The sequence below is a fragment of the Girardinichthys multiradiatus genome, chromosome 7, assembly GCF_021462225.1.
Source record: "Girardinichthys multiradiatus isolate DD_20200921_A chromosome 7, DD_fGirMul_XY1, whole genome shotgun sequence".
In the NCBI taxonomy this organism is placed as follows: Eukaryota; Metazoa; Chordata; class Actinopteri; order Cyprinodontiformes; family Goodeidae; genus Girardinichthys; species Girardinichthys multiradiatus.
The window spans coordinates 3,282,721-3,295,739 of record NC_061800.1 but is presented as its reverse complement, the minus strand read 5'-3'; the positions used below and the strand labels follow the sequence as shown (position 1 = coordinate 3,295,739).

The following is a 13,019-nucleotide window of genomic DNA, read 5'->3' as shown; positions in this document are numbered from 1 at the left end:
TTGTATTTGGTGTCTGGTTTGTTTGTGTACCACATTGTAACATGTAGGTCATCAGGTGACATTACATCCTGAGGGTTTTGTATGGAATTTTTTCCTTCATCTACGAGAAATGACCCTGTGGAAGTTGGTGCTAGTCACGCACTAGTTTTGTTGGGCAGAGCTACTTTGGCAGTCTCTAGCCATATGTCCCTCTTTTCCACAGGACCAGCATGCTCTTGGATTTTGTGCTCCAAAATGTCTTTTGCCTCTACCTCTTCCTCGACCTCTACCACGCCCCCTGCCTCGTGTTTGTGGATAATAAACTGCATTATCAAAACAGGCTGTCTCTTTCTCGTGGTAGAACACTGTGTCTTTTTGTTTGGTCTTTTTACTTTTTATAACTTTTTCTGCATGCAGGACATGGTTGATGTAATCCTGTAATGAGCCTCCACTCATTCCTATGTAATGGCGGTTTACCCAGCCATGTATTTCAGGTGACGAACCTGAATGGAGTGCATTTTTTAACTGTTGTTGGAAGGCACTGTTTGCATCTTCACTTGGTTCTAGACCACTGTGAACCTTGAACACCGTTCCCATTTTTGCTCTATATTCATCAAATGGTTCATCTGGTTTCTGTCGGCACCTTCCTATTTCAGTGTAATTTGCTCTCTTTTTATATTTAGCTTTAATTCTTTCCAATAGGGGGTTCACATGTTCTGTCAGATCATTACTGTCAGCAACTCGGTTGGTACCATCTGCTTGAGTAGGCGTATAAGTTCCTTTAACATGAAACCAGTCAGGGCCTAACTTGCACATCCACACCTGTTGTACTTCTGCTCCGTTCAGGTGATAAGAACGTCTAAGGTCTTCCATTTGTTTCAAACATTCCTCAACATCTTCTCTAGGGTGGGGAATGCCCTCTACTGCCTTTTTAATATCATCTTGTGTCCATGTTCGATATACCCTTATTACAGCCGGATCATTCTGTCCTGATCGTGGATTTGGAAGTTCTATCAGAGGGAAAGTCTGTACTTCAAGTCCCTTTTCCTCAAAACTTAGTAACTTTTTAGGTTCCCTGGGAGGGCTTAACACACTATTAAAGTCCCCAGATAGGGTTGTTGACCAGCTTCCTACTGCGCCGTGTTTCCGTAATTTAGGCTTACTTCCTATATCTTTTGATGTATATTTAGGTGGATTTTCGGGAAATGGGGCGACAGGGGGAGCCGTATGCTCAGTTATTTCATCTTCCCCAGCCGCCTCTTCATCTTGTTGGGCTAATTGTTGCTGTAAGGCTGCATAAGGACCTGAATATTCATCATCTTCCTTTCAGTGAAACATTATTTCTTTTTCTTTTCATTTGTTTTTCATTTTGTTTACATTTGTTAGCTATTTTACCTTGTAAGTCTTTTAAGGCAGCCGTGGATAACTTTCCATTAAAGTTATAATGTTTTACCCAGTAACATAATGGTTCCACAGCTGTTGGTTCTTCCTTTTCTACTACTTTCCAATCTTTGCATGATAAATTATCAAGTAACTTTTGTTTTTCTTTACTTTGTCCCTTACCCATTTTTAGGCGACATTTAGTTCCAGTATGGTTTTAACACCTGGTGTGTTCTAAATACTGGAAATACCTTTTAAACAAGATGGTGATCAACTAACCTGTTGCGGTAAAAGTCACTTCAACCCGTTAAGGCTCACCATTTGTTCCTTGTTTAATTTATATGAAAAACAGTCACCTAGTGGTGGCTATTTTTCCACTCTCACACTCACTCGCTCCTTTTATTAGTTTCTTAACAGAGGACTCAACTTAACGTAGAATTTAATTAGTCTATTTCAACTAAGGGAGTCTACCGTCCTGCGGAATTTAACTGTATTCTTCTTAGTTTCCTAACAGAGGACTCCGCCGTCCTTAACGTAGAATTTAATTAGTCTATTTCAACTAAGGGAGTCTACCCTCCTGCGGAATTTAACTGTATTCTTCTCTTGTACCTGATAGTGTCTAGAATTGTCAGGGTTTTACTATTTTATTCTTTTGTCATTCATCCCTCTTTTTAATCATAAGATTTACTCACACTTCTCTGCGTCTTTGGAGTTCCGTCAACCCTTGGATTCCAGCTTGCCAGGGAGAACCAGTCCCGGAAAAGGTCTTTTTACCGTGGCCACGGAGTTTTACCTGGATCTCTCTCACCCGCTGGGATCGTCAGGTATCTTGGAATCCGGCTCGAAGGACCATTTAAATGTTAGGTTTAAACCCCAACACTCATTACAACATCTGCACAAAGAAAGACACAGAGAAGTTAGTTTGTTTTAACTTGCAAGGAGAGTGTCCCGGAGACTGTCTCAGTTACAATCCTCCAAACACACTCTGAAGACAGTCTCCGCTCTTCATGCTTTTATTGGATAAGGAACGCCCTAGTTACATGAAGTTTCAACTGCTGAGGGAGTTTATCTTTATGTGAGAACAGACTGTTTTCACATCCTGTGCTCATGTTGCAACATCATATTCCTCTATGCATAAGGAGATAACAACCATTCTCAATCAGTAATGTAAACAGCACATCTAGATAGTAAATAAGTAATGTAGAATGAAAACTGAATAATGTATGTACATTTATCTAACATCCACATATACCCTAGTTTTTACATAACATAAAACAAACATTTCACAAAAACAAACAGACAAAATTGACAGACATTAGCCACACAAAAAATTTAATTACTATATTTGTAAAAGAATTTTGTAAATTGAAGACAGGTCTATAGCTTTCTTATGTTTATCAGTATTTCAATACAGGTAGAACCCTTACTATCTTTATATGATTTTGAAAACAAATTCTGGAAACCTTATAGAGGTAAAAGTTTGGCAAATGATCATAAGAACATCAGACCTTTATTAGCACTTTTAAAAGTCCCTCAAAGACGCTCTTTAATGAAATCAATCATTCCCATTCACACACATTCACACACTGACAGCTTTTCCCCCCATGGCTGTCATGAACATCTACTTGATGGTTTTTTAGGATTTTGTATTTTTATAATGTAAAGCACTTTGAATTGCCCTGCCTGCAATGTGCTGTACAAATAAATATACTTAGTTACTTCTCTATCAGAGCAATTTAATTTACAAAAATTCCCATATAATTTTCTTTTTATATTTTTTAAAATGCACATTGTTTTGTCATTACCCATTTTGCTTCCACTAGGTCTGTTTTGAATGCTTCAATTCCTTTTATCCACAAAGGATCAATAAGGTGGTGTTTGTGGGGTCCACCTTGAAGGTGTTGTGTTTTGGGTCTGTCCAGTCTGGAGAAGTGTCAGGTTATCATTGTCAGGTCAGTGAGGTTCATAAGTCAGAACCTTGGTCATTTGGTCTTGGGTCGTTTTTGGTCATTTGGTCTGTGCACATAATGTCTCATGGATCCAACCAATGATTAGTCAACAAAACTTACACACAGTGTGATGTTATTTCTCCAGCTTCCACCTGCTGAAGAAAAATGTATTGCTAATAAATTAACTGCATTTCCTAGAACACTGCATTCCTCCTGGATGATCATCACCTGTTGAAAAACTTCATTATTGTGTTAGTCAGTTATTTCACATATTCAATCAGATCATTAAACATTGCAGTAGTTGAAGTTATTAGTATCAGTAGGTGAAGTTATTAGTATCTCATCTTCCGCATAGAAGGTATCAGTAGGGGGTTGTTTATGCATTCCACTGACATCCTTTTCAGCATGCATTGTCCAGTTCTGCCAACTGCTAACCGAGCAGGTGGGTAGATCAATATTATGTTTTGTGACCCAGTTTCGAATCTCAGGTAAAGCATTTGCCTGGAGGGCATTTTTTAACTGCTGTTTAATAGGACTGTCATCAGCACTGTCACTGAGGCCATCCAGTTTAATTGCCTATTTTCTCCACCTAGTATTTGTGCTACCGGGGAGCTGGTTATTAAATTTGGGGATTCCTCTCTCATAGTTTGTGAAGTTGGAAAAACTAATGGCGAATATGGTGATGCCTCTTCAGTTATTTGTTCCACTGGCGCTGAGGGTTCAGGCACTGTCGCAGCTGCAGCAGCAGGCTGGGGATGTGGCTGCCCTCCCCTCCCCCTTACTACACCAGTGTCATTATCTGTTTCCCTGGCAACTGCTATATAAACCTCCTTGCTCTTTTTATTGTTCCATGCTTCAGCAAGCCAACATTTATTTATTTTTTTTAAGTTTGACTGGCTTTTTTCCTTTTCCTAAGTTTGTCTTTCTGTTGGAACCTCTGTACCAAGCAGGAACCGAAAAATGCCCTTTTAAAATTATAATCTTTATTTATTTATCTGTATCTGGATCTTTTGAGTACATAAACATTGCATCTCCTTCTAACCAGGGCTGCTTCCGGATGCAGTTCCCCATTTTAAGAGTTTTTTTTTCATTTTATTTTAATTTTTTAATTAATAAATGTTTTTTTTAATCTATTAAAATCTATTGTTAAGAACTGAGTTATACTTATTTTAACTTATATTAGCACTATTTATTTGATTCTCTTTCCTTTATTATATATGCTTTTATCCTATTTACTCTTGTTTATTATTATTCAGACTCTGCTCTTTTCTTTTATATATATATATATATATATATATAAAGTACAGACCAAAAGTTTGGACACACCTTCTCATTCAAAGAGTTTTCTTTGGCTATGAATATTGTAGCTTCACACTGAAGGCATCAAAACTATGAATTAACACATGTGGAATTATATACTGAACAAAAAAGTGTGAAACAACTGAAAATATGTCTTATATTCTAGGTTCTTCAAAGTAGCCACCTTTTGCTTTGATTACTGCTCCGCACTCTCTTGGCATTCTGTTGATGAGTTTCAAGAGGTAGTCACCTGAAATGGTTTTCCAACAGTCTTGAAGGAGTTCCCAGAGATGGTTAGCACTTGTTGGCCCTTTGGCCTTCACTCTGCGGTCCAGCTCACCCCAAAGCATCTCGATTGGATTCAGGTCGGGTGACTGTGGAGGCCAGGTCATCTGGCGCAGCACCCCGTCACTCTCCTTCTTGGTCATATAGCCCTTACACAGCCTGGAGGTGTGTTTGGGGTCATTGTCCTGTTGAAAAATAAATGATGGTCCAACTAAACGCAGACCGGATGGAATAGCATGCCGTTGCAAGATGCTGTGGTAGCCATGCTGGTTCAGTATACCTTCAATTTTGAATAAATCCCCAACAGTGTCACCAGCAAAGCACCCCCACACCATCACAACTCCTCCTCCATGCTTCACGGTGGGAACCAGGCATGTATAGTCCATCCGTTCACCTCTTCTGCGCCGCACAAAGACACGGCGGTTGGAACCAAAGATCTCAAATTTGGACTCATCTGACCAAAGCACAGATTTCCACTGGTCTAATATCCATTCCTTGTGTTGTTTAGCCCAAACAAGTCTCTTCTGCTTGTTGCCTGTCCTCAGCAGTGGTTTCCTAGCAGCTATTTTACCACGAAGGCCTGATTCACACAGTCTCCTCTTAACAGTTGTTCTACAGATGTGTCTGCTGCTAGAACTCTGTGTGGCATTGACCTGTTCTCTAATCTGAGCTGCTGTTAACCTGCGATTTCTGAGGGTGGTGACTCGGATGAACTTATCATCTGCAGCAGAGGTGACTCTTAGTCTTTCTTTCCTGGGGCGGTCCTCATGTGAGCCAGTTTCTTTGTAGCGCTTGATGGTCTTTGCGACTGCACTTGGGGACACTTTCAAAGTTTTCATAATTGTTCGGACTGACTGACCTTCATTTCTTAATGTAATGATGGCCACTCATTTTTCTTTACTTAGCTGCTTTTTTCTTGCCATAATACAAATTCTAACAGTCTATTCAGTAGGACTATCAGCTGTGTACTGTATCCTCCTCCTGCATAACACAACTGATGGTCCCAACCCCATTTATAAGGCTTGAAGTCCCACTTATTAAACCTGACAGGCCACACATGTGAAGTGAAAACCATTTCAGGTGACTACCTCTTGAAGCTCATCAACAGAATGCCAAGAGTGTGCATAGCAGTAATCAAAGCAAAAGGTGGCTACTTTGAAGAACCTAGAATATAAGACATATTTTCAGCTGTTTCACAAGTTTTTTGTTCAGTATATAATTCCACGTGTTAATTCATAGTTTTGATGCCTTCAGTGAGAAGCTACAATATTCATAGTCATGAAAATAGAGAAAACTCTTTGAATGAGAAGGTGTGTCCAAACTTTTGGTCTGTACTGTATGTATACCGGCAAACAGGCTTCTAGATCAAACACTTAGGTATGATCCGGTTTTCTGCTTTGAGTGCTAATCGCGGAGAATGCAGGAGTTTTAGACTGAGATTTGATAGCGCCTAATATCCAAATCAGAATTCCCTACGACACCTCTCAGCTGTCAACAACTTTCTGTTAACACCAGCAAGGTTTCGGGTTGTCTTACTGAAAGTGCCGTATGATTCTGCACACACACACACATGCACCAACACACAATCACTTATAGGCCTACATCACCTAGACTAGGTTTTCTGTTTTTTACGCACTTTTCTTTTTAAACTCAGAATTTTCCATGGAGGTGGTTTGCTTTTGAATCTCCTTAGGGGAAGTTACGAGTACCTCTAAACTCCGAAAGTCCTATTTATTTTTATTTTTATATTGAGTTGGTTTGCTTTTGAATCTCCTTAGGGGAAATTACGAGTACCTCTAAACTCAAAAACTTCTATTTATTCTTATTTTTAAATACTTATATTGGTTCCGTCTCACCTGTGCGTTTGTTCACACTGTCTGTCGAAACGCGTCGATCCACCCTCCCGGTGCCCCTCGGTCGATTCTGCGGTTACCAACACAGAATTCACTGTGCAGGATTTTTGTTCTCTGGACATTTTGGAGGCTGCGCAGACAGGAACCCCACACGAACCGCTGGGCCCCGGGCGACAGATTTCTAGCGCTTCGGCTTGAAGGACCAAAGAAATGTTAGAGTTAGAAAGCTGATAAACACAGACAACGTATGAATAAGGCACAGATGAACCAAGTAAGTTTGACTTGCAAGGTTGAGCTAGTCCTCTGCCAAACAGCGACTTCTTTCTCACACAGAATAAATCCTTGCACCAGCCTTTTATTTACATCGCGTCGACGGGATCCTCTGTGACATGAGCAGGAGCTGAGGCGTCGACCAGACCCTCCGTGACGTGAGCAGGAGCTAAGGCGTCGGCCGGACCCTCCGTGACGTGAGCAGGAGCTGAGGCGTCGGCCGGACCCTCAGTGATGTGAGCAGGAGCTGAGGCGTCGGCCGGACCCTCAGTGATGTGAGCAGGAGCTGAGGCGTCGGCCGGACCCTCAGTGACGTGAGCAGAGGCTGAGGAGTCGGCCAGACCCTCAGTGGCGTAAGCAGGGGCTGAGGCGTCACCGAGACCCTCAGTGGCGTGAGCAGAGGCGTCGCTGGGGCCCCCGATGACTTGAGCCGGGGCGTCCCTCTTACGACGTCTTCTGCGCCGTGTGGAGGGGGTTGAGGCTGACTTAGGGTCAGGCTGTGGTGTGTCTGGCCTGGAGTCAGGCTGAGGCTGTGATGTGTCTGGCCTGGAGTCAGGCTGTGGTGTGTCAGGCTGTGGACCTGACGTGGGCTGCTCTGCAGCAGCAGCAGCAGCTCCGCAGCAGCAGCAGCTCCCTGGAGTCCTGACGTGGGCTGCTCTGCAGCAGCTCCCTGGAGTCTTGACGTGGGCTGCTCTGCAGCAGCTCCCTGGAGTCCCAACGTGGGCTGATCTGCAGCAGCGCCCTGGAGACTTGACGTGGGCTTCTCTGCAGCAGCGCCCTGGAGACTTGACGTGGGCTGCTCTGCAGCAGCGCCCTGGAGACTTGACGTGGGTGATGGAGGATGGCAGTAAAACAGCCTTACTGCCGCTTCATACTCCATCTCGATCTGCTTTATCCTCTCCATCAGCTCAGGAGAGGAATACAGGAGACCTGTCGTTCTGACAATCTTTATTTGGCGTGCCGTGAACCTCAAGCGCTGCTCCAGCTCGGCAGGTGTTGCCCCAGAACTCCGGGCTGGAGCGAGCGCAGACGGCATGGGCAGAGATGCAGCGAGCCTGGGAGACAGTGCTATGGCAGACGAAGATGCGGGCTCACTTGCTGCAGCGAGCCTGGGAGACAGTGCTGTGGCAGGCGAAGATGCTGGCTTACTGGCTGCAGCCCTCACGTAGGCTGGCTGAGAAACCACCGCCTGGCCAGCCGACTGGCTAGGAACCGCTGCACGTCGGCGTTTCTTGCGGCGGGAGAAGGACGTGGGCCTCACTGCCGGACCAGAGTGCACAACCAGGGGAGGAGGCGGAGAACGGCGACGAAGGGGCCCTGTCCCCCGGAACTGGAACTTCATAAGCCGACGGCGCAACGACTTCTCCGCCTCCCGAGACAGGAAGTCAAAGAGGCCAATGGAGCCAGCCCGATGCTCATCCGCGAGGTCCGTGTTTGGCGGAAACATACTGTCAGTGTTCTGTCAGTTTACTTGGAATTGGACCCCAGAATGCAGACGAGCAGGCAGCGTGATGGTAAGTGAAAAAAAAAGGTTTAATAACAAAAACTCATGCTCAGCAGGAGGCAGGAACAAAACTGATGGAGTTGTTCCCAGAAACTCCTGCGTGCTCGTTTGTTTTGGTAAAGCTAAGTCCTATGCTATACTGTTTTAGTAAAACTAAATAATAAACGGAAACACAGTTTCTTTCGCCCGGCCGGGGAGACGTGTCGGCTGAGTCACCAGAGCACTTCCGACTTTTCCTCCCCAAAGACAGGGTTTTTATTCAAAAGCAAGGCCTGTACAATTACAATGAGCTTCTCACCCTATCTCTAAGGGAGAGCCCAGACACCCTGCGGAGGAAACTTATTTCGACCGTTTGTATCTGTGATCTCGTTATTTCGGTCATGACCCAAAGCTCATGACCATAGATGAGGGCAGGAACGTAGATCGACCGGTAAATCGAGAGCACATCACTGCAGACACAGCACCAACCGTCTCCTGCTCCATTTTTCCCTCATTCGTGAACAAGACCCCAAGATACTTGAACTCCTCCACTTGAGGCAGGACCTCCCCCTGACCCGGAGAAGGCACTCTACCCTTTTCCAGCTCAAGACCATGGCCTCAGACCATGGCCTCAGACCATGGCCTCAGTGTGAAGCGGCTCATCCTGGCCGCTTCACACTTGGCTGCGAACTGCTCCAGTGAGAGCTGTAGATCACGAGTGGATGAAGCCAATAGGACCACATCATCCGCAAAAAGTAGAGACACAATCCTAAGGCCACCAAAATGGATCCCCTCAACACCTTGGCTGCGCTTAGAAATTATGTGCATAAATGTTATGAACAGAATTGTTGACAAAGGGCAACCTTTGCGGAGTCCAGTCCGACTTACTGCCGGCAATGCTGACCAAGCTCTGACACTGGTCATACAGGGACCTAACAGCCTGTATCAAAGGGCCTGGTACCCCATACTCGCGCCCACGTTTTTGCCTCAGCAACCACCCGAGCTACATGCTGCTTGGACTGCCGGTACCCATCAGATGGTTCTGGAGTCCCACAGGCCAAAAAGACCCGATAGGACTCCTTCTTCAGCCTGACAGCATCCCTCACGTCTGGAGTCCACTAGCGGGTTTGAGGATTGCCGCCGCAACAGGCACCAACAATCTTGCGACCACAGCTCCGGTGAGGCGCGGAACATGGCCCCCTCAGACTCAATGTCACCCACCTCCCCTGGAATGTGCTTGAAGAACTCTCCCAGAGGTGGGAGTTGAAGCTCCACCTCACGAGAGACTCTGCCATGCATTCCCAGCAGACCCTCAAGATTTGTTTGGGTCTGCCAGGTCTAACCGGCATCCTCCCCATTAAGGAAATATTTTTTTCCTTAAATATTAAAATAATATTTAAGGAAACATTATTTTGAATAAGAACCAAACCTTTCTGGATTAATTGGTCCTAATGATGTTTAATTAGCTGCCTTTATTTATTAAAATAATATTTATGGAAACATTATTAAGAAAATACTAAAATATTTAAGGAAATATTGTTTTGAATAAGAACCAAATCTTTCTGGATAAATGGGTCTTACTAGTGTTTACTTAGTTATCAAGTTTAGTAAAATAATATATAGGGAATATTATTTCCTAGATTGAAAACTAACAACCTTTCTGGGTAAATGATCTTTAGCTATCTCAAAGTAGGCAAGCACGTGTTCTTAACTTTTAGCAGTTGGGGCTAACAAAAGAAACTTGTAGCTTATCATCAGAATCAAACATACCTTTAAAATACCACTAATAAAAGTCTTAAAATGCATAAGCGTGGACGGCGCGTTATGCCCTATCTTCTGTATTAAAAATCACCCTTTAAATAAAGTTTGTCTTAACTTTAAGAACACAGAGCACATAAACTGAGCACATGGGCTGGGCAGCTAATCTGCTAGCACTAAGATTGCTGAGTTCTCAACACAAACCAAACCAAACGTCATAAAATGAACCTTTTCATTTTACTGTGAACTGTGCTGAGGAAAAGTTGTCCGGGGCGACGAAGTTGAGGAAAGCATCCACAGTGAACAAAGGGATAACTTGCAGCTAACCTCCGTAGCTGTGGGGCGGGGCAGCTCGTTCTGCCAGGCCGGCTAAACTGCACATCACTGCTGTAGCCATGGTGATACGGTCCTGTTGTCCTACCTTCAGACCGGGAAAAACTGCTCCACTCGGCATTGTAGAGACAGGGTCTCTGCTGGGAACTCTCTGGAACACAGTTTTCTTCTGTAGACCTCAGAAAGAAAAGTCAAGCCACACTTGCACCTTAATTACCCCGTTCATGAATGAATAACGAATACACAAACAGCAATTTATTCCTACTACACTTTGTGCATATAAATCGTGATCGTATGACACTCTTGGATCCAGTTTTGTTGGATCCAGATCTGTTTGCCAGCAAATAGACATTAGTGGGCTGTGTCTCTCCTTCCAGTTCTGCTGGAGACCTGCGTGGAAGAGGTCTGCTTGTTGCAAAGTGGGGTTTCTTTTCAAACAGTGATGTCACAGGAAGTCCGCTGTTATTCCTGTTCCTGGCTGTGCTGGAAGTAGGTTAATGGGATTTGTTTTGAAAGTTCCAAAAAAGTTCGTACTGGCCTTTAATGTTGTAACCCATCGCTGGGGTCCCAACAACTTGGTGCATGCAATTTTGAAATGTTTATGCTGAACTGTGATTGCTTTTGAATATTGTTGGACTGCGAAGAGTGGCGGCACTCAGGAAAATATGAATGCTGGTGCATGTGTACCGTGCTTTGATCAAATGAGCGCTGACCCAGTTTGAAGTTACAGTAGACTTTAAAGTAGACTGAGGCTGGGAACTGAGCCTTGTGTTCATCTCCATTGTTTTACCATTTATGGACCTTTGTGATTTTCCACTGCGATCCCGCCTTGGTGGGTTTTAGGGCTATATGCTGGAGTAGCACTGTTAGCAGATAAAGAGCTAAGCGGCTCCCGAAGGTGCTACCTACGTGGAAACTCGTCGCCTCCCACTGATTGTGTTTTTCCCATATTCAAAGTCAATCCAAAGCTTTGATCTATTCCCACTCAGTCCATAAACTGCTGGTTTAATCTCCATCTACCCTCAGCATGCAGCCTTGGTTATTAATATGGGTTATTAAGTTTGGTTATTAATGTACCCCTTTTGTAGAATCATGCATCCTTAATGAGGTGAAACGTTGTTGACCAGAATAGTTGGTTGTAAGAGAGGCTAGTGGTTTAATTCATATTCACATAGATAGATTATTTTGTGCAAGAGTGATTTGTCTGTCAAAATAAGGTTAGTGTTCCCCACCATTCGGTAAAACGGTTGATAACACAATGACATTTAGCGTGGTTTTGGTTAATAATTATCAATTATTAAAGATAATTAACTAAATGTAATTATTAACTGCTGTGAACCCAATAATCAGACCACCAGAGTGTATCTCTGATCTCTTTTTGTAAGAAATATTTTTGGTTAGAATTTATTTCTTCTGAAGTATGAGTTTAATTCAAATTTTTGATAAATATTTATAATCAATAATCATAATTTCTTACAATCCTCTTCATGAAACTGTGGTACAACAACAGAGTATCTTCAGTCAGAGGCTTTTTCAGATCTGCTTAAGACAGATCTCTACAGGAGATCCTTCCTGCCCACAGCCATCAGCATCCACAACGGCTCTTTGAAGACACCTGTATAATATGAGCTACAACAACATTGAATTTGCCTTTTATTATTATTTATAAAGTATTTTTGAATTGAATTGAACTTGAATTGAATTTACCCCTGAACACATGACTAAGAGCGCCAAATGTCAACGACTTAAGAGACTGTATAGAAACAAATTGGTGTCACCATTCATAAGAACTTGGATAAAACTCATATACCACAGTATAAGGATTTATTTGCTAAAACTAAATTACATTACTATGCTGGTTTGATCTGCTCGATGAAAGTAACTCCAAAACATTGTTTTTGCTGTTCAGCAATATTCTGCAACCTCTGGACTCACTACCTCCAGATTTGTACTTGACCGGTACTTGTGATCTCTTACCCCATATTCTCTCTCAACATCTGTAACTTCTTCCTTTTGTCAGCCACTTGCCAGTTTTCAACTCCCGAATGTTTCAGAAATCCCAACCCTCTACATGCTTGTTTAATTCTATCCCTACATCCCTGCTTAAATGCTGCCTCTTGCCTCTCCTCTCTTTCATAACTGCTATCATTCACTCCTCGCTCACTATTGGAATTGTTCCCACCCTTCTTAAGACTGCAGTTATCATGCATATACTGAAAAACTCTGGATCAGATCCCAACAACAATAATAATCTTCGCCCCATTTCGCATTTACTTTTCTTATCCAAAATACTTGAAAAAACAGTTGCTATTCAACTTAACCTGCATTTAACTTAAAATAACCTCACCCACCAACAACCTTCAAATGGCAGCTGACTCTATTTTGTTTTCCATACTCATCCTCCTTGATCCGAGTCAGGCTTTAATACCA

General features: G+C 43.2%; 1 protein-coding gene across 1 annotated transcript in view; it reads left to right on the top strand.

Moving 5' to 3' along the window:
- The window catches only part of si:ch211-67e16.11, a 74,902-nt gene that overhangs the window by 39,366 nt on the left and 22,517 nt on the right, over positions 1-13,019 (top strand). The window lies entirely within an intron of this gene.